At 38.8% G+C, this 23,555-nt stretch overlaps 1 long non-coding RNA gene across 1 annotated transcript; it reads right to left on the bottom strand.

The window, feature by feature from the left end:
- Positions 1-465: 465 nt before the first annotated feature.
- On the bottom strand, positions 466-20,630 carry LOC122442056. The gene is made up of 3 exons (XR_006269533.1): positions 20,576-20,630; positions 1,196-1,332; positions 466-839 (listed from the first exon to the last, which is right to left on the bottom strand). It is a non-coding gene; the product is annotated as an uncharacterized LOC122442056 (long non-coding RNA).
- Positions 20,631-23,555: the final 2,925 nt, after the last annotated feature.

Below are 23,555 nucleotides of genomic sequence, written 5' to 3'. Positions count from 1 at the left end.
TGTGTTTCAGGAAGATTGTTCTGATGCTAATTTGGAACAAAATCTGCATTTAACAACCTAAAAATAATTTTGATGAGGCTGTTAACTTATTTTAATTCATCTATCCTAAGGAGTTAAGTTCTCAGCAATCAGTACTTCCTGTTCTTTCTTCCACTAATCACTAAGGATGTATTTTTTAAAAGTCTGGGGAGAAGAGAATACACTACTATTTATTTAGTACTAACTACCCAATAATTATTATTCATTCTTCACATCTGTGATCTCTCAATGTGGGACTTATAACCACTAGTGTTCAGATAAGGAAACCAGTAATGAAATTTCTTGTCGAAGTCACACAGTTAGTAAGGGGTAAAGGTCAGAGCCTGACTCTGGTGTGTATAGACTCCAAAATCTGTGTTTCTGCTCTCTCGGAATTTCTTGAACAGATTTAAGCAGTTAGAATTACAGCTCTCTCAAGTAGTGCTGGAGCTAAGAATGATTAGAGGCAGGGAACAGATTTTCTCTTCATAAGGAAAGTGTTTCTTTAATAGACTTCCCAACAGTGTTAGCCATTGACAATTCACTCCCTTCAGATCCTGTTGAGAGTTTACATTAAGACCTGGAAACTTATGCAAGGTCCTGAGGATAATAGGCAAAAATATATGGAACCAAAATTAGGGGAGTCTTGGAGGATAAAACAAAAGAACCTTCTGGGAAATGGCATGCCTGGAGACTAGCACCATGAATGCTTTGAAAAAACATTTGATGTTACTTGAATCTGGGCCACAGGGTCTTCTGAGTGTATCTGTTTAGGTAAGAGTTCATGCAGCTGCTGGTTGGAATTTCACTTGGACTTATGCCTAGGAAAAGAAAAACATATAAGCTCATGATCTAGTATCACTTCTTCTTCAACTTAATCTTCTCTGTTGTAAACAAAATTTCATCTATGTAGATGACTTCAAACATTGAAATGGGAAATTCTTCATCTTATAAAGAATAAGTCACTCAGTCATGTCCGACTCTTTTCGACCCCATGGACTGTAGCCTACCAGGCTCCTCTGTCCATGAGATTTTCCAGGTAAGAATACTGGAGTGGGTTGCCATTTCCTTCTCCAGGAGATCTTCCCAACCCAGGGATTGAACCCGGGTCTCCCGCATTGTAGGCAGATGGTTTACCATCTGAGCCACCAGGGAAGTCCTCATAAGGAATACTCACACTGTATTAGCATGAGACAGCCGTGAGACCAGGAACTATTGATTTTGATTGCCTGAGTTTAAATATTGTCTCTCAGGTTTACTTTGTAGATGATTTGAGGCTTATTCATAAACTTCTCTAGTCCTCAGTTTTCTCATCTGTGAAATAGAATGCTAAAACATTTACCTCATAGAGCAGAATAAGTTATTATATAGAAAAGCACTTAAAACAATGGGCGGTGCATAGTATGTGCTATATAATAAAAAAAATCCCTATTGTTTTAATATTATTATTGCCACTAATGATGTTATGATGTAGTCTCCTTCCTAGAACACGACTGTACAACATAGATACTAAATGATACTCTGAGTGAATAGATGGATTAATGAAAATTCTACCAAAATGAGTTCTACCAGAAATTTAATTAATTTCTATCAAGATAGTATCAAACCATAAAGATCTCAAGATTCACTGTTCACTGAGACAAAGCTAAACATTCAGTGTGTTAGGATTCTTGTTACTCACGAGACAAGGTGATTAGGATTCATATTCTTCAGACCATGTATAGGGCACTTAAATCAAAAGTGATGTTTGGGGTAAGCACCATAAATAATGTTGCACTCTCTACAACACCTGACGGTTTCCTATGATGACCAAAATAAATTATGTGTACATACAAATTTATATATATATATTTATAAAATTATGTATAAAATATATATAACTGATTTAGCACCATGAATTAACAAAATTATTTTTATGGTTCAAAATTTTATTTTTTTAAGTTTTGTTGGAATATAGTTGATTTACAGTGTTGTGTTACTTTCACGTGTATAGCAAAGTGAATCAGTTACACACACACACAGTTTTAGGTGCTTTTCCCATTTAGGCCACTATGGAGTATTGAGGAGAACTTCCTATGCCCTACAGTAGGTCCTTATTAGTTGCCTACTTTATATATAGTAGTGTCTATATGTCAATCCCAATCCCCCAAATTATCCCTCTCGACTCCCGCCAATTTCCCCCAGTGACCACAAGATGTGATCTATCCTGGAGAATGTTCCATGTGTACTTGAAAAGTAGGTGTATTCTGTTGCTTCTGGATGGAATGTCCTATAACTGTGAATAAAGTCTATCTGGTCTAATGTGTTATTTAAGACTCTGTTTCCTTATAGATTTTCTGTATGATCTGTCCATTGGTATAAGCAGGGGTGTTAAAGCCCACCCCCACCCCCCACTATTATTGTGTTACTGTTGATCTCCCCTTTTATGGCTGTTAGCATTTGTCTTATATGTTGAGGTGCTCCTATGTTGGATGCATATATATTTACAATTGTTTTATCTTCTTCTGGATTGATCCCTCAATTGTTATGTAGTGCCCTTCTCTGTCTCTTGTAACAGTCTTTAAAGTCTATTTGTTCTGATATGAATATTGCTATTCCAGCTTTATTTTGGTTTCCATTTCCATGGAAAACCTTTTTTGCCCCCTCACTTTCAGTCCGTATGTGTCCCTAGATCTAAAGTGGGACTCTCATAGACAGCATATATATGGACCTTGTTTTGTATCCATTTGGCAAGCCTGTCTTTTCGGATGGAGCATTTAATCCATTTACATTTAAGGTAATTATCAACACATATGTTCCTATTGTTTTGGATTTGTTTCTGTAGTTCTAATTTCTTCCCTTCCTCTTTTGTTCTTTTGTGATTTGATAACTATCTTTGGTGTTGTGTTTAACAAAATTTTTTAAAATCTTTCTTCTTTTGATTCTTGGATCCAGTTATTCCACTGATGAGAAAAATACTTAGTCACAAAGCAGAAGGCTTTATACACAAAGATGTTCACCATATTATTCATAATAGCAAACAAACTCAATTAGCTAAACATCTAAATATAGCAAAATAAATTGGCAAACACTCCATGAAAGGCATATTAGCCAGACTTTTAAAATTTCATATGCTAAGAATGTGGTTCACTTTACCCAAGTTCTCTTAGAAGAAGATATCTGTATCACTATTTGTGTGTTTGGTGGTGGGGGGAGGGGATTAAAAAAAGAAACATATCTAGAAAATGTTTTTCTTAACCTAGAACCTATTAATACATCTAGACATTCAATGAACCTTCTGAATTTAATGCAAAATTCTCTTTTTACAGGTAGTGTATGTGCTATATAGTAAATTTTATGTCCATGTCTATGACCCCTTCAACAAATTAAGCACCAGTGTTTGGGATCACCTGTGAGTTCAGATTGCTGTATTGTGAGTAAATTAGTTATAGACTCATGTATGAAGAGAAGACAAAATATATCTGATATGAAACCTACAGGCATGTCACTCAAAGACTCATATAGGGATGAGCAACCTATTGCCTGTGGGACAAACCTGGCTGGCCATGTTTGTTTTTGTATGACCCATAGGCAGAACTTTTAAAAGTATTTTTAAAGAGTTTGGGCAGGGGTTGGGTGATAGGGATAAGGAAGAAAAAGACATGAGACATAGATCATATGTAGCCTGCAAAACTTAAAAATATATTCTGATCCTTTACAGAAAAAGTTTGCCAACCTCTGTTATTAGAACACTGCCAAATTGCAGGTAAATTTCAATAATCTCAAGCCTGTCCTTCAGTTTTCCACAGAAAGTGAAACTTAACGCAATTTTTTTCAAAATCCATTGAACTAATTGAGTGACTGGCAAATGGTATTAAAGATTACTGAATTGAATTGTCTGAAGTTGAATTTTCCCAACATTAAGTTCATTGAAAGATTGAAAAACAAAAGGGAGGTAATAATGAATATTCATTCTTTGGGCTTCTCAGGTGGCACTAGTGGTACAAAGCATCCACCTGCCAATGCAGGAGACACAAGAGTCACAGGTTCAAACCCTGGGTCAGGAAGATACCCTGGAGGAAGAAATGGCAACCCACTCCAGTATTCTTGCCTGAAAAATCCCATGGACAGGGAAGCCTGGTGGGCTATATTTCATGGGTGTGCAAACTGTTGACATGATTAACTGAGCACACACACATTCATTCTTTACACAAATAGGAATCTGTGTACAACCAAACTAAGTCTTTGATATAGACCTACTAGAACCTTTATTAGGTAAGAATGTTTAAGACTAATTCAGTTCAATTCAGTTCAGTTGCTCAGTCATGTCCAACTCTGCAACCCCATGGACTGCAGCACTTCAGGCTTGCCTGTCCATCACCAACTCCCAGAGATTGCTCAAACTCATGTCCATTGAGTTGGTAATGCTATCCCATCATCTCATCTTCTGTCATCCCCTTCTCCTCCTGGTTTTTATATACAACTAAAAAAAAAATAAAATTTTATCTATATTTAAATATTGCATAATGCAGACTAATTTAGGACTTAGCAAGGAATTTGAACATAATAAAATATCTGGAAATATTTCAGTGTTCTAGTTCCATAGATTGCTATTGATGTTTCTTTGCACTCCTGGTTTTGGGGTCAAGGTTTAGCTTGGCTCAAATACCTTATTTGATAGGCCTTCACTGATGCACTCAAATTAATGAGGCTTGCCCATATTTGGCTAATGAAAGACATTTGCAAAGCCTATGAGTTCTGCTCCACTTGTCAGATGAGACCAGAAGATTCCTAACAATTACAAGAGAGAAAAGAACATCATTTGGTGGCACAGTTTGGAGGGTATTTTAGGAGAAGGCAGTCTAGCAGAACATCATGGATACTTTTGGGGATGCCAAAACTGGGGTCTTTGTCAATTTATGGGTGAGCCAGTGTGAACTACTGGAAAGAAGATTAGAAAACTCAGACTCATTTCTATATTTATGTGAATTCTAGCAAACCACTATACTTCGTTGGGCCTCAGTTTCCTTAAACATAAATTGAGAGGGGTGTTGGGTGGGGCTAGGTGACTTAACATGATCTCTACTCCTGGGTTCCTTCTTGCATGGATAAGGCCCTATTCTGAGACCATTGTTGGCTCTCCTAGTAATTGGGGCCTCAAATCCTGTTTTTCTCTGGCTCCAGACCAGGTCTTAGCTGTACCTATGTGTCATTAGGAATCGAGGATTCCATCTACACATCAGTGCTGTGGTATTTCTTTAGCAGGCTGGCCTCCCTCACACCAGCCCTAAAGAATGTTACACACTGTGACCCTACTCTATCGTATCTGTCTGCTCTACTCCACTCCATTCTCTAGGATGATGTGGATGCCACAGCCATTCTCTATTCAGACTTTACTTGAATTCTTCTACAGATGTTAGATCATCAGTTGATGAATTAGCGATCATTCACATATCTAATTTAAGTCTTGAATTCCAAATAATCAGAATAATTTAACCAACATTCATTTTTGTTTCAATAGTTACATACTAGGCTTCTGAAGACTTGAGGTCTGTTCTCATGCTTACCTCAAGAATAACAGAACCCATATCAACTTTTTCTTTTTTTTTACTTATATATAGTTGACTTACAGTGTTGTGTTAATTTGTTATACAACAAAGTGATTCAGTTATATATATGTTTATATATACATATATATACACATACATACTTTAATATACTCTTTTCCATTATGGCTTATCATAGGATATTGAATATAGTCCTCTGTGCTATACACTTGGACCTTTTTGTTTATCCATTCTGTAAATTATATAATAACTTACATCTGCTAACCCCAACCTCCCTTCCCCAACGTCCTCCCCCGTAGCAACCACAAGTCTACTCTCTATGTCTGTGAGTCTATTTCTGTTTTGTTGAAAGGTTCATCTATGTCATATATTAGATTCCACATACAAATTATACCATATGATATTGTCTTTCTGACTTAGTATGATAATCTGTAGTTGCATCCATGTTGCTGCAAATGGCATTATTTCATTCATTTTCATGGCTGTGTAGTATTTCATTATATACACACACACACACACATGTGTATATATACCACGTCTTCCTTATCCATTCATCTGTTGATGGACATTTAGGTTATTTTTTTGTCTTAGCTATTGTGAATAGTGCTGCTATGAATGTAGGAGTGCATATATCTTTTTGAATTATAGTTTTACCCAGGAGGGGGATCACTGGATCATATAGCAATCCTGTTGCTAGTTTTCTGAGAAACCTTTATACTAATTTCCATAGTGGCTGCACAAACTTACATTTCCACCAACAGTGTAGGAGTTTCCTTTTTCTCTACACTCTCTCCAACATTTATTATTTGTAAACATTTTAGTGATGGCCATTCTGACCAGTATGATGTGGTACCTCATTACAGTTATGATTTGAATTTCTCTAGTTATTATGTTGAACATTTTTCCATGTACCTATTGGCCATCTATAAGTTTGATTAGGTCTCATTTGTTTATTTTTATTTCTTTTGCCTTGGGAGACTGACCTAAGAAAACATTGGTACAATATATGTTAGAATATTTTGCCTATGATCTCTTCTAGGAGTTTTATGGTGTCAAGTCTTGTGTTTAAGTCTTTAAACCATTTTGAGTTAATTTTTATGTACAGAGAAAGGGAGTGTTCTAACTTCATTAATTGACATGTAATTGTCCAACTTTCCCGACACCATTTGTTGAACACACTGTCTTTCTCCCATTGTGGATTATTGCCTCCTATGTTGATGATTAACCACAGGTGTGTGAATTTATTTCTGGGCTCTCTATTCTGTTCAGCTGATCCATATATCTGTTTTTGTACAATACTATGCCATTTTGATAGTATCTATAATAGCTCTGTAGTATTGTCTAAAGTCTGAGAGGGTTATGCCTCCTGCTTTGCTCTTTTTCTTCAGGATTGCTTTGACAATTCTGGGTCTTTTGTGGTTCCATATTCATTTTAGGATTATTTCAAGTTCTGTGAAAAATGTCATGGGTAATTTGATAGACATCACATTATATCTGTAGGGTGCTTTGGGCGGTGTGACCATTTTAACGGTATTAATTCTTCCAATCCAAGAATGTGAAAACCCCTATCAATTTACTGCCCCAGCTGACCAGACACACCGCACCAGATGAAATTTTCTCACCTTACACTGAATTAACATTATATCAAAGTAACTTTATGCCAAAATATTGTTTCAAAGCTTGGGATTAGTTACTCTACCCCATGACTGTCATTTTAGGTTATTCCACATATTGTTGGTTCTTAAATACTCTCTTTATATTTTTCTGTACTTCCCCAATGCCCCTTCTTGGGTTCTCTATACTGTTTCAATCAAGTCTGCATTTTTCCGGTGAACAAGCTTGCCTGTATATGTGCTTACTTGGCTGTGCATCTCCTCTGATCTAACCACAGCTTGGCTAGGCCCTGAGAATTCTCCTTCCCCTGTATCTCGAACAAAGGACTATGGCATCAGCACCCTTCCCTCACCCCATGTTCCTCCACATCCTTTTTCTTTATCCTTGTGTAAAGTCATATCACAATTGGAAATCTTACATTTACCTGCACACAGATCACATGAAATAACAACTTTTTGCTTTTGACTAGAGTGTTGCACTGGTAATCACTGTTCTACCAGGAGTTCAGATTAACAGTTTAATATTCCTTTGTTAACACAAATATAGGAATAAGAATCATTACAAGCACAACAAAGTTTGCTTAGCAAAACTTTAAAAACTAAAGAAATTCTTAGAGGAGCAACTTAACACAAAGTTCTTAATGGTGAAAATTTGGAAACCAGAAACTCATTTCAGCATATTTACCTCTTCCAAGACCACCTAGGCAGAATGCTTGAACATTAGAAGGGCTGCCAGGAAGTTTGAGTGGGAGCCAAGCAGGCAGCCAAGCTGAGATTTTAGGCCAGGAAAGATATCAATCAGGTCAAACCCGCCAGGCTGGTTTATGACTTCTGGAAACCTCCAAGGTTGATACACACTGGCCCTCAGATATAACCACACCACTTTTCCTTGCCTGGAAATTTGAGAGTTGGTCAAACTGTAACACTTATTTAGAGTAACTCACTTTACAGATAAAGAACTTGATTCATAAAGGGAGAAATGGCTTTTTCAGTATCACAGTCAGTATATGGTAGAGAGAAACTAAAACTCAAGTCGCTTGCTGTCTCATTTGTTTTTGTGAAGCAACATGATGAATTGAAACATTTTTAAAATACCAGGGGAGAAACAAAAATTACTTAATAATTAAAGAATGATAGCTCTCTATTTTTATGTAGTTTGTCATAAAATACATATTGATACATAAAATATACAAATAGTAAATTTGCTAAAAATAACAGATTCATTGCAAAGATAATTCACTATAATAAAATACCTAGGACTGAGATTATCTGGTAAGAAATGTTGGTTTCCTGTGTTTACTTACTATATAAGATGAGCATCTACAAATACTAAGCCTTCACAACAGGGAATGATCTACATTAATCTAAATGTGTCAGATTGTTTAACCATTGTAAACAACTGAATCCACTGATTTTCTTTTCTTGCGAATGTTTTTGAAATGCCTAGCTGTTTATTGTGCTATGGATGTAGTCAGAGTTCTTAACCTATACTTCAGTTAAGTATATCGAGATGTTATATCAAAATCTAGAACTTAGGAAAGCATATTTTTTAAAAAAGCAATCATCTTAGTCTCAAACATCTCTCAGTTGGGTGTTAGAGAGAGACACCAAACAGATCATTCCAGGATACAGCCATCATTCCTGGGAGGGTGTTGTTATATAGTATGTAGGATTTGAATAGCTGTGGTTGTGCATGTGAGAACAGGTGACATCAAGGTGGGGAAAAAAAGGAATTTAATTACAGCCTGCCTTTCAAAATTCCAAAATGAAAATATAAAGAAGCATATCTTACCCAGAGCACCGAAAAAGGCTCACAGGCATGTTAGATCATGAGATCACCATGGTGGAATTCAGTAAAGAGATGACTTCAGTTAATAAACAAAAGAAGAATCCTCTTCTTCCTACTGAGGGTATTTATTACCCTCCATGTTCTGATTCCCTTCCCCAGCCTTTTGGGAAGAGTGGAGGTGGGTGATTGGAACGTGTTTGTGTGTCTGTGAGGAGGATGTGAGCTGTTATTGGCACTTGTGGTGTGGGGGTTGAATCGGGACATGCAGTCACTTTTTGCTCATGAGTTCCCAGCAGCCTGACAAAGTGGAAAGAACAAGAGATTTAGAGCCAAGAAAAGTTCTACTAAAATAGTAGTCTTTTGACGTGAAGCTCATTAACATACTTGCCCAAGCTTCAGTTTCTTCATCTTTAAAATAAGGAGAGCCACATCCATTGTGCAGGATCTCCAAAGGATAAAAATGGGATCATGTATGGAAGGCATTTAGCCTTTAGTGGGCCACTTATTTGTTCTCATGCTCCTTTCTCTCACTATTGGGTCAATTACATGACCTTCCCAGCTGGACCTCCCTATCCTCTTTCCCTCCATCACCCAGAATGTCACGTTCACCATCACCAGGGCTCCTCAGCCCATGCTTAAAGGAAAAACACAACTTGCCAAGCACAGCCTTTACCTGTAAAACTAGGTGTAGACTTTTGCGAGAACACTCAAGGCCTTGCCTAACCTGCCTTTCCCACCGCTTTCTCATTCCTCTTGTTAAAAAGCCTCAACTTCATCCAGACCTACCTGGATACATGTGGATGGGCCTGTAGCAACCTTGCCACCTAGAATGCCCCTGTTTTTCTTCTCTAACCCTTCAACGTCTGCTGATTTCCTTAAAGTTCAGCTTATATATTCACTGCCTTCTGGAACATTCCCAAGTAATTCCGACTCATAGTGCTATGTCCTCCTTTGGAAATATGACATGTATTGGCCATGACATTAATATAGCAGATTCTCTTTTATACTCAAATAATTTTCAGTTCCTTAAAGTATTAAGCCACTGTGGTTGTTGTTGAGTTGCTAAGTTGTCTCTGACTCTTTTGAGACTCCATGGACTGTAGTCTACCAGACTCCTCTGTCCATGGGATTTCCCAGGCAAGAATACTGAAATGGGTTTCCATTTCCTTCCCAGGGGATCTTCCCAACCCAGGGATCAAACTTGCATCTATTGCACTGCAAGCAGATTCTTTACCACTGAGCCACTTGGAAAGCCCCAAGCCTTCCTTAGGTGTTAGGTACCACCTTCCTGAGGTAGGTGGCTTAAATACCTCTGGATTTTGCCACATGTGAGGCCTCTTCTCCCCAGTTAGATAAGTTTCTCAAGGGCAGGGTAACAGTTATTCATATATTATCCACAGGATGTGTGGAAGTGGCATGGTCTAGAAAGAAGAAAAAATACAATATTTTCTTTGTAACAGGAGGCACTTGGCTTTTGAGTACACTGAGTGTATTTAATTAAAATGATTAACATAATAAAAGCATGACTTTTCTCACCTCCAACTCTTTGGGGATATAATATGTAGATCAATCATAAAAGATTCAAATCTCTTATCTGCTGGTTCCTTAGTCACCATCTTCCCTTCCAGGTGAGTATGCACAGAATGAGATGAAAAACAAAAAAAAAAAACCCTGGTGGCAATTTAGTCAAGTTTTGAGAAGCGGGTGTGCTCAGCACCCTTGTCAGTTTCCAGCACAGCATGAGGTCACGGGGAGCCCAGGACTCAAAACACAATTGAAACGGAGTGGATGGTGAATTTCTAGCCTGACGGCTCCCAAACCTATTCTTTCTTGGCCTCCCTTTGAAGGCCTGCAAAAAAATAAGGTTGATGAAGGAATCCTTTCATGCTCCCCAGGCGTCAGGAAACCTACCATAACACCTCCCACATCCTGCGCCTTTTCAGAATCCGCCTAAGGAAAGCAGACACACACACATGCCCCCTAGAGTCCTCCATCACGGTGTGGGCCTTTCATTTCACAGTCCTCTTCAAAGTGCTATTTGTCTAGCTTAAAATATGTGAGCTTTCAGGGGGAGGAGACAAGTGCTCTGGAGAAAATAACACACCAGGATAAGCCACATCACATTGTTTCTTCTGGGACACATTTTGTTCTGGGAAAATGTCCTAATCGCCTCTGAGTTTAGTGTTACTGTGTATATCACAGCACTGTGCCTGGGAAAATACAATGACATTTTGTGTGATGACATTGTTGTGAAATAATAGCTTTTCGGTACCATAAGCAGCAGATTGACATGCAACATCTATTAGAAATAGTGAGCATTGAATATTTAATGTATCAAATAGCTCTGTGTACAGGATTGGTTTCATGGCAGGAGGGCAGATTTCATAACCTAAGGTGTGATACAAATTTTAGCACAATTCCAGCTGCTTTTTTATCCCAATATGAAAAATAGACATGTGGCTTGTTAGGAAAACAGTACAAAACAGTATACAAAGCACAGTCTTGGGTCACAAAGACCTAAATATGGGCAAAAGCCCCATGATTTATGAGTTCTGCACCTTTGGGTAAGTCATTTAGCTTCTCTGTATTCTAGTTTCCTATTTTACAAATAGGCAAAAGGAGAAGAGGGAGGCAGAGGATGAGATGGTTGGATGGCATCACCAACTCAACAGGCATGAATTTGAGCAAACTCCAGGAGATAGTAAAGGACAGGGAATCCTGGCATGCTGCAGTCCATGGGGTTGCAAAGAGTCAGACATAATTTAGCAACTGAACAACAACAAATAATATCTCTTTCATATGATTTTTCTCTTGTAATGGTGAAATCTAATAATATACAGCCCCTGAAATATGCTAAACAATTAATGGTCATCATTGCTCTTGTCATTGTCACGATGAAATGATTAACAAATGTGCAGTATCTTACAGAACTGCTTCCCTAACATCTCTTTCTCACCAGCATTAAATCTACCCTTACACACAGGGAGAGCAAGACCATGGCAGGCCCTTAACATTCTCATGACTGTTGAAGGCACTCTGACTTTCCCTGCAGTCTGCTGACAAAAATATAAAGAATGAGAAACATATAAGCTGTTAGGATTTATGTGCTATGAACATTCATGGTTTCAAGAAATCCATTTCCTTACTTTATAGGCAATTCTGTTTTAACTACTGATACAATGCCCTATAATCAAAACTTGAGACTCCTGTCCATCAGAAATTCCATTTTTTTTCCTTTCAAACATTGTATATTAATTTTATATTACTGCTGTAACAAATGACTGCTGACTAAGTGGTAACACAAATTTATTATCATAAAGTTCTGTCAATCAGAAATCTGACACAGGTCTCAGTGAACTAGAATATTTGCAGGGCTCCATTCCTTCTCGAAGTTCTAGGGTTAAATCCATTTTCTTCCTTTTTAAATTTCTCTAAACACCACCCACATCCCTTGGCTCATGGCTCCATTCTTCTACCTTCAAAACCAGCAACATTACTTCTCTGTGACCATACTTCTGTTGTCACATTTCTTTCTCTAATCCCCTTCTGCCTCCCTCTTCCATGCTGAAGAACCTTGTGATTATGTTAAGCTCACATGGATGATCCAGGATAACCACTCTGTTTTAAGTCAGCTAATTAGCAACTTAATTGTATCTGCTTCCTTAATTTCCCTTTGCCATGTAATTGTACATATTCATAAGTTCTAAGTATTAAGATATGGACATTTTTGGGGTAGCCATTATTCTGCCTACTGAGTTTGGCATTAGATCTTTTTCCAAGAAAAGAAACAACCATAAAGAACCAAGTTTTGCCATCTACCCTCACAAACACAGAGAGAAGGCAGTCTATACATTTAAGCGTCAATTATGTGTCAGTCACTTTACCTTTGTTAATTCAACCTCAGGACAGAACCTTTATGTGGACTAGAAGGACCTGCCTACTTCTCTCTCCCTATTTCTCTTAACACTAGTGTGGACCTGCATAGAGCACATATAAATTCTGAGACTCCAAGAAAAAAAGAAAATGTTATGAAAGAACAGAAGTCAGAAAGTTCATGACTGAGAAGTTTGAAAAACATTTAATTTGATGTATTATTTCTAATATTTATTGATCAACATTTATTTCCCTGTTCTAAATACTTTTTTACTTTTATGCATGATTTCATTTCTTAACAGAACTCTAATTGACAGTATTATCTGTGTGTCAGAGAAAAAAAATTAATTTCCACAGTTAGGAACATTGTTCAAAGACACATATGGGTAGTTTCCAGAACTGAATTTGAACCCAGTTTGTGTGTGTGTTAGTCATTCAGTCATGTCTGACTCTTTGCGATTCCATGGACTGTAGTCCCCCAGGCACATCTGTCCATGGAATTTTCCAGGCAGTAATGCTGGAGTGGGTTGCCAATTCCCTGCTCTAGGTGATTGTCCTGACTCAGGGATCAAACCTGGGTATCCTGCTTTACAGGCAGATTCTTTACCATCTGAGCCACCAAGGAAGCCCCTGAACCCAGTTAGCCTTGGAAATGCATTCGGAGAGAGAGCAAGGTGGCAGAGCAGGAAGACCCTGAGCTCACCTCCTCCCACAAACATGCCTGATAATACAGAGAATATCTTTCCCTGAGAATGACCTGAAGAGCAGCGGAACAGCTCTTCTACAACCAATGATATAAAACACACACAGAGACTGGTAGGAGAAGAGTAGTGACTTAATTCAGATCTACGCCCCAGCAGGCAACCCACAAGCTCAAATTTCTCTAAAAAGCAAGGGATCCAGACCCCATATTGGGCACCCCAGTGCTGAGGTTCAGCATGAGGGAGAAGAGTACCCTTGATTGACTTTGAAAATCAGTGAGGCTTACCGGAAGCCTTTAGGAAATTGAAGCTGCTCTTAAAGGCACACACACAGACCTCCTCTCTCCCAGTGCCAATGCAGAGGCAGCAGACTGAAAAGTGCCTGGTGCTCTGTCTGGCATGCCTAGCTGCCCCAGCACTCCACTTGTCCCACACTGGGCTCCTGTTCCAGTCCCTCAGTCCAAGGCGGTGACTGCCAGCACGCCCCAGGAGAAGCAGTGATTCACACCAGGCTCCAGCTCTGGCCCCGCCCACTGCCAAGGCAGTGGTCACCAGCAAGCCTTGGGAGAAACCTCAGCCCAACCTCAGTGCTATCTCTAACCCCCTCTACCTCTTCATGGATCCAAATGACACCCTCCAAGGCAAGGACCCTGGAACACTCCAAGAAAAGCCTCAGGCTATCCTCATTTTAGCACCAACTCTTCCAGAAGAGCCACTGGACATATGCAGACTGCATACATAAGAACACTCCTTCAAGAGCAGAATAGGTAACTGCTTTGTCTGATTTCACAGGGAAAAAGAGAAAGTGAAACAAAAGAAGTAAGACAGAAATACATTCCAAACTAAAGAACAAGATAAAATCTAAGGCGGGGGGTGGGGGGGGACTAATGAAACTGAGGTAACTAATTTACTTGACAAAGAATTCAAAACAATAGTCATAAGAATTCTTACTGAACTCAGAATCGAGGAATGCAGTGAGAACTTTAAGAATTAGAGAATGTAAAAGAAGAATGGATCAATGTCTAAGAGTATAATAACCTAAGTGAAAATCACATTAGAAAGAAGCAACAGCAAATTAGACAATCCAGAAGAACACATAAATGGACTGGAAGACAGGATAGTGGAAATCAGGATAGCAAAAAGAAAAAATAATAATGAGGATAGTTTAAGGGCCCACTGGGACAACATTTAATATACTAACATTTTCATTAAAGGATTCCCAGAAAGAGAAGAGAGAGAGAAAGTGTACCCTTACCTGAAGAAGAAATGCAGGTCCAGGAATCACAGAGAGTCCCAAATAAGATGAATCCAAGGAGGCCCACACCAACACATATCATAATTAAAATAGCAAAACTTTAAAGAGAAAATTTTAAAGGTAGCAGGAGCAAAACAGAGAGTCACATAATAGGGAGCTTCCACAAAGCTACAAGTTTATTTTTCTTCAGAAATTTTATAGGCCAGAAGGGAGTGGAATGATTTATTTAAAGTTCTTAAAGATGGGGGAGGGAAAAAAGAAAAGAACCTACAACCAATGATATGACCCAGCAAGACTATCATTCAGAATTGAAGAAGAGATAGTCATTTTTCCAAAAAGACATGTAGAAGGCCAACAGGCACATGAAAAGATGCTCCCCACCACTAATCATCAGGAAAATGCACCTCAACAGCAGTGTGAGATATCACCTCACACTTGTTAGGATGACAGTAGTCAAAAGGACAAGAAATAACAACTATCAGAGAGATATAAAGACAAGAGTTCCTAGTACACTGTCGATAGGAATGTAAATATGTAAATTGGTGCAGCTGCTATGGAAAATAGTATGCAGGTTCCTCAAAAAAATTAAAAATAGAACTACCATGTGATCCAGCAATTCTACTCCTGGGCATACATCTAAAGAAAATGAAAACACTAATTTGAAAAGTTAGTTTTAATTTTTATTGCAGCATATTTACAATAGCCAAGATAATGGAAGCAACCTAAGCACTCATCAACAAACAGATGGATAAAAAAGATATGAGATAGATGTACACACACTGGAAAATTATGCAGCTATATAAAAGAATGAAATCTTGTTTTTTGCAGCATGTTATTATAGTTAGTTATTATAATAGTGGTTATTATAGTTATTGAAAAAAATCAGACAGAGGAAGATAAACACTGTTTTCACTTATATATAGAATCTAAAAACAAAATAAATGAACAAATACAGCAAAATAGAAGCAAACTTACAGAGAACAAGCTAACACCAGAAGAGAAAGGGATAAAAAGAGAGGCAAAATACATGAAGGGGATTAAAAAGTACAAACTGCCAGCTATAAAATAAATAAGTCAGAAGGCTGTGCGGTACAGCACAGGAAATTGGTCAACATTTTATAATAACTTTGTATGGTTTGTAATCTGTGACAATATTGAATCATTATGTTGTATATCTGAGACTAATATAATATTTTAAGACCAATATACCTCAGTTTAAAAAAGTGAAAGTCACTCAGTCATGTCCGACCCTTTATGACCCCATGGACTATACAGTCCATGGAATTCTCCAGGCCAAAAAATTGGAGTGAGTAGCAGTTCTCTTCTCCAGGGGATCTTCCCAACCCAGGGATTGAACCCAAGTCTCCTACATTGTAGGCAAATTCTTTACCAGCTGAGCCACCAGGGAAGCCCAATTGAAAAAAAAAAAAAGTATTAAATCATTATAGAAACTGTCTCCCACATGTTCAGTCACAGAGCATCTGTTGAAAACCAAAGCTTGAAAGGATCTGAATTCATATTTAAAACAACATATTGAAGCCAGATCAGAATCAGTGTTTAGTCCTCCAATGATGATTTCACTGAAGGAGAAAATCCTTTGGAAAGGTAAGCATAGGATATTCCCATGGAAAAACAGGACCTTGAGCCCAGCAGAGTAGGGGGAGGCATGTATTTGGGAAGAGTTGATGGCTGAACTATGTGGAGGAGGAAGGACAAGGTTACCAAAAAGACAACAACATGGGTAATAGGCTCAGAGATGTCAGTACCAGTGGAACATAAAATGCAAGAAAGAAAATGCAATGGGACAGGTAGACAGAGACCAAAATATTTATGTCTTTGAAGGCCATGCAAAGAGTTGAAACATTCTGAGTGGAGAATAAATACGACCAGATTTATAGTTAAAAAGAATATTGGGGCTCAAAAGCGTGGGGTTATTTATATATAATTGTGACTGATTTGCACTGTTGTATGGCAGAGACTATCACAACTTCGCAAAGCAATTATCTCCCAATTAAAAAAAAAAGAATGTTGGGCACTTGCGATTGAGTGGAAAGAGGACTAGACGCCGAATAGAAACCTATTAGCCTGATGCCAGAGCCTAGAGAAGTGGTAAGACTTGAGTTACAATTGATCAGTGGTGATGAAGAGAAGGGACCAAGCTGAGAATCATCCAGAGGATTTTAGAATCTCAGCCGCTGAATCAAGCTGCCTCCTCCTGAGAAAGTTGGGATGCTGTGTTCCCTGGATAAATGACAACTTCGGTGAGCAGCTTGGTACCTGTGGTGAGGCACAGTGAGGTGACCTTGGAGGTCCCCTTTTCTCCGAGACTCGAATTGAATTGCTCTGAAGTGCCAAACTTCCTCCTCGGAGGAATAATTGAGAGCCTGCCTTAGCCTTTGCAGCAGTGCTCAGACTTTCTGCAAGAAGATTCTATTTTCCAAATGAAGTCAGTAAAAGTTCTTATGGCTTTTAATTCACGTCCAGGATGGAAACTCTAATGTTCTCATTCTCTCACTGAATTGCACACAATTCATAGTGTTTTTGTCTGGCTGTTCAGGGAGAAAATCATCATTGGATTTCCCTGTTACAGAGAGGAGTAGAGAAGGCCCAGAGATCAACCTAAGTATATTTTCACATTTTCTTGTTAATTATTTGACAGTGCTTCACAGATGGATAAAGATTTTACTGAAAAGGACAAGGTTTATCCTTTGACCTAATAATGAACCTACCATTTTAGAATCTCTCTTAACATCCATAGATTTAATCACGATCTCACTGCACAATAAGGATTTGTTGAGTGACTTACTCAAGGAGCAAACATGTTTCTGCACCCTCTGTGAAAGAAACTCTGGGGGAGCTATTGACTAGTTACATACCTGCACCATACATGTGGGTCAACCTCTCTTATCTCCAGTTCATCCTCTATAAAACAGCATAATATGAACTAATGTAGCAAACATAATGACAGGAAGAAAATGATTCACCAGAGGTACACCTAAAGCTTCAATACTGGGCAAGGTAAAGTTTGGAAGAGAAAGTTTGATTAAAATAGCCTTGTACAGAAAGTGTCAAGGCAGCCATTTTCTGTGCAGAGTTTATTTCTGTGTAAGAGAGGATAGATCCCCCGTTAGGTGCAGAACTCAAACAGTAGGCTGGAGTATAGAACTTTCAATGAAGAAACAGGGAGCTATGGGTCTTCACTAAGGTGTGACTTTATTCCTAAAGAAATAAATCATCAATGTCATGATCACTCAGTCATTTCTGAGTTTTTGTAATCCTATGGACTATAGCCTGTCAGGCTTCTCTGTCCATGGGATTTTCAGGCAAGAATACTGGTGTGGGTTGCCATTTCCTCCCAGGCGATCTTCCCAACCCCAGGGGTCAAACTCCAGTCTCCTGTATTAGCAAGCAGATTCTTTACTACTGGGCCACCAGGGCAACCCAAAGAAATAGAGACAGACATCCACAGTTCTTTTTGGAAAGAATAGAAATAATGAGATTAGCAACTTGGATTTGTTGAGCGTTTTCTATATGCCAAGTACCATGCTAATGCTCCCCCTAGAATGATTTTAATTTTACTCTTCACAATACTTGTTTCCTTATTTTACCATAAGAAAAATGAAGCTTCAAGAGATCACATGCTTATCACATGCTTAATACAATAATGTTGCACAGCTATTCTATTAACATAAGTCAAGTTGGAATTCTGCTATCTAATCCTATATAAAGTTTAATGCTCAGCTGATCTTATAATGCAAAACTTCAGCCATCTCCTCCACTAAGCTCAAAAGACTAAACAGTTTCTTCAAATGATCCATAAAAGTGCAAGTAAGTATACACAGGCCAATGTGCAGTAGGGATGAAGGTGGAACTTAGGCAAGAGAATCAGTACAATTGGACAATGCCCAAAATCAAGTGAAAAAGGATCATCTTAGAGTTTCCCTCTACTCCTTAGTGAGGAGCTGTGTGAAAAATGGTAACAGAAAATTACTTAGATTGTGTGTATCTGTGCAGTATGTGAATATGCAGCAAGAAAAAAAATTTTTAAGTAGATACATGAAACTAGATCTTATGGTAGAAACATATCCCTTTGAATATTTGGGGGGCACTGTATGGATAGTTGGAGAAGGAAATGGCAACCCACTCCAGTATTCTTGCCTAGAGAATTCTGTGGACAGAGGAGCCTGGTTGGCTACTGTCCATGGGGTCACACAGAGTTGGACACGACTGAAGCGACTTAGCATGCATGCAAGCATTGGAGAAGGAAATGGCAACCCACTCCAGTGTTCTTGCCTGGAGAATCCCAGGGACAGAGGAGCCTGGCGGGCTGCCGTCTATGGGGTCCTACAGAGTCGGACACGACTGAAGTGACTTAGCAGCAGCAGCAGTATGGATAGTAAGGAGAGAAAATGGTCAATTTCATGTCTTTGCCTGATGAGGACTTAGAAGGGAAGGAGAAATGATAAAACTTAAGTACTTACAAACCACCAATCCTAAAGGAAATCAACCCTGAAAATTCATTGGAAGGACTGATGCCAAAGCTGAAGCTCCAATATTTTGGCCACCTGATGCGAAGAGCTGATTCATTGGAAAAGACTCTGATGCTGGGAAAGATTGAGGGCAAGAGGAGAAGGGGGTGACAGAGGATGAGATGGCTGGATGGCATCACTGACTCAATGGACATGAATCTGAGCAAACTCTGAAAGAGAGTGAAGGACAGCGGAGCCGGGCATGCTGCAGTCCATGGGGTCGCAAAGAGTCAGACACGACTTAGCAACTGAACAACAGCAAAGTACTTACAGATCTGCCAGGCTATTACAAGATGAGTAAAGAGGTAAAATGGCCTTTTTCTTTGGAGAGCACATTCATAAGCCACTTAGAAAAGAGATAACTAAATTCTACATGTGAAACAAGTGAGAGGGACTGAGCTGCAAGGAGGCTTTTGAAGAGAAGTGGCAAGCCTGAGAAAGGCAGCAAGAGGGAGTATTTTCAAGCGGTGAGATGTCAGAAAGACTGGCATCTCAGATATGATATTTTAAAGATAAAATATATGATACAAAGTGAAAGACAACTTTGATTTGTACCTTGCCTTTGTACTGTGAATAACAAGCTCTAAACACTCGATTCTTCCTGTAATTAAATTTATACATTTAATTTTATGCATAGTACTTAATTTTATGTGATTGTCACTGCTACATATTAAAACCTGATCATTGCCCCCCAAATTTTTAATGAAGTTTATTATTTACCACAGCCATTTCTAAGAGAACTCACAGAGCACAAATTGAATTCCACTCCTGGATGGGTAAGGAGAAAAGCAAGCATAGGACATAAAAGTTTAGTTCAAGCAGACAACTGGGTCAATTTTATCCAAATCTCAAAGGACAGATGGCCATAGCTAAGATCTGTCTTCCATATTACATTCACTAAATTAACTGAACTAGATGAACAAACTTCAAAAGCACCAAGCAATCCTTTTTCTTAAAACCTTAAGCAGGAAGAAACTTCCAGAAACTATTTTACATGGGTGTCTGAGGTAATTTACTTAGAACAGTGAATAAGAGGAAGACCTTTCAAGTCAAACAGCCCAGGACTGTGAGCTAAGCGATTCTATGAGCCAAACCTGTAACCTGGAGCAAGTTACCAAACCTCTTGAAACTTTGATCTCCTCATTAGTAAAATTAGGTTATCAGTACTTCTCTACAGGTTTGTTGTAGGAATTAAATGACATAAGAATGTAAATTATTTACTTCAGAACCAAATATATTAAAAGTACTCACCCTAGAGACAGGCATCAGGGCAAAGACTGATAGAGAAATTTAGGAAAACCAAATTACCAGCCCTCGGAACAAATTATACTCCCACCAGCTGGTATACCCAAGTAGCAGCAATATCCAGAAGTCTTCAAAGGACATGTGTGTGAAAGCTTCTTCAGCTCTGTTGTTGTTTAGTCTCTTAGACCTGCCCAGCTCTTTTGCAACCCCATTGACTAGCCTGCCAGGCTCGTCTGTCCGTGGAATTTCCCAGGCAGGAATACTGGAGTGTGTTGCTATTTCCTTCTCCATTTTCCAGCTTTGCCATACTGTAATTTTTAATGTTGCTCTTTTCTCAACAATACAGAGCTATACAGTAAACTCCTTGAGACTAGACCCATACCACACTGTTTACCATGCAAAAGCCAGAATGATTAATTACTCAGGAAGGGTTTTTTCCTCAACAGAATAAAACCAGATATCTTTACTCAACAATGGTGGCTGAATGTAAACTGTCTTCCCAGCACTCTAAAGGACCTGAATGGGGAGAAAAAAAAAAGTTCTAAAGCATTTAGAGCACCATCAGTCTTACAGAAGAGAAGAAATATGGGAATGAGCTTTCTGGAAGAGTTGTCCTTCATTGCCGAGGATGATGAATGACAAGCCTTCAGGTAGATCAGAAAAGCCAAACCAAAGGAAGCAGTGCTAATGTGTGAGGGCTCATTACGGAACCCATGGTCCCTTTAGCACAGCATCACATGCCACAAGTGATGTCATGGGTCATGAAATATAGGCACTTGCAATTCCCCACTGGGATCGTATTTATCTTGAATTATTTACCACCAGATTTCCTAACAGTGGGAACAGGCTAATAATGTGGTTTTTGTGGGGGTGAGGGGGGTCCTCAATTTCTAATTAATCCATCTCTAGGAGATAGAATGGGGCTGACAGAGCCACAGTCCATAAATAATTACAATTAGTGTCTTTAAGGAATCATCAAAGTTTCATGGCATGAGAAACCACATTTCCAGCAAGAACACTCAGTGGAAAACACTTTGGAATAGATTGCCTCTGATTCCTGTAAGGTGGCATTTCTTTCAGGCTACATTAGATCCCATCGTTAAGGTGAATGCCATCCATTGGGGAGATGGATGACAGAATTTTAAAGTAGGCAAAAGTGAGGTGGCTTTTCATCAAAGATTGTATTCTAGTCCCAGAAACGATACGTAGAGAAATTGGCTGTGGGAGAAATAATTACAATTCGAATGTGTGGACTCAATAACGCGTGACCTTTCAAAGATTCTCCCTGTCGTCTTTGGGATGGAGTCCAAACTTCTCAGCACACTGGCTCCTGTTGTCTTCTCCAGTCTTCTCTTCCCCACTTAAATATTGCTCTTGGGTCTACTGAACTATTTGCAGTTCCCAAAACACACCATACTTTATGTTTGGGGGCCATTTTTCTTTCTGTCTTCTGTGCCCGGAAGTCTTTCTCTTCCTGCGTGGCATAACTAAGTCCTTAATGATTCAGTTAAAAGGTTGCTTTCCCAGACCCCCTCAGGCATGGATGTTAACTCCCTCATTCCTGCCTTCAGCCATCTCTTCATTCACCTTTGTTGTAAGGCCAGGTACCCCGAAGTGCCACTGTGAGGTTAACAGTGTCTCCTTCTTCTTCTTCTTTTTTTTTTTTTTTTGGTAAAATGCTTTTTCTTCTTTATTATTTACTCTATAGTATTTTTTTAAACTTTTTTATTTTGTATTGGCAGATAGCTGATGAACAATGTTGTGACAGTTTCAGGTGAATGGTGAGGGGACTCAGCCATACATAAACATGTATCTATTCTCCCCCAGCCCCCTTCCCATCCAGGCCACCACATAACACTGATCAGAGTTCCATGTGCTATACAGTAGGTCCTTGTTGGCTGTCCATTTTAAGCATAGCAGTGTATCATTCTTCCTGTATTTTACCAAAGCCTGCCAGAGGGACAGGCTCATGGCAATGTGGTTTTTATGACTACAAAAGATGTCATAAATCTCAACTCTCAAAATAATGTATATCAAATAAAATGGATAAGAGTTCCAAATTGAATGTAAAAATATAAGGTTACTTTTGCCATAAGGAAAAATGACAAAAGATGTCATAGAAATGCTAATCTTGTCCCATAGGATTTGAACTGGCCATTATAATTGAGAAATGTGCAAGTTACGTATTGAACTAGTTACACATTCATGGGTAACTTGTTCCTTTTACCTGGAATTTCCTCACCTCAACATGTCCAAATTTCATCACTTTAAGCTCCCCCGCTGACTCCTCTTTGAGAGTTCTGATGTTAGCTTCTTGAAGACCTGCTCTTCCGTTTCTCTGAGTTCCTATACTTTAATTGCTTTTCTCTTGTAGCACTTATAGCAGCACTTATAGCTATCTCCTTTATAGTTATTTAGGTAATTTAGGTAAATTACTGAGTGATATTGTCTCACTAAATTAGAACTTACTGAGGGCAGCATTCTATGTGTTCTGTTCTGGGTTAGTATTTTCTTTCGCTGTTCAGTATCTGTTACTGTATAACAATTCCCCCAAATTGCTTAAAACAATAACAATCACTTATCTCTATGATTTGGGGGTGTCAGGATTTGGGGAGGTGCTTAGTTGGGCATCGTTGACTTGGTGTTTCTTATGTAGTTATAGGCAGAGAGTAGCTGGAGCTGGAACAGTGAAAGGCTAAAGCCCCTGGGGGCTAACTGGTCATCTCTTCTCTTCTTTTCATCTACTCTGGGTAGTTCTCTGCATGTTTTCTCTACATGAGTTAGTTTGGGCTTCCTCACAAGATGGCAGCCTCAGACTTCTTCAAGTGAACTCTCCAAGGCAAGTGTCCTGAGACAACCAGAAGCTGTATTGCTTTTGTGACCCTAGTCTCAGAAGTCAGGGTTACAGCATGCTATTAGTTATTTCAGTCACAAAAGACTGATTCAAAGGGGGAGGGTATAACCAGACTGAGCCTTGTTTAATAAT

This window comes from Cervus canadensis, chromosome 5, assembly GCF_019320065.1.
Source record: "Cervus canadensis isolate Bull #8, Minnesota chromosome 5, ASM1932006v1, whole genome shotgun sequence".
Lineage (NCBI taxonomy): Eukaryota > Metazoa > Chordata > Mammalia > Artiodactyla > Cervidae > Cervus > Cervus canadensis.
The sequence above is the reverse complement of the archived record's forward strand: the minus strand, read 5'-3'. Positions and strand labels throughout refer to the sequence as shown.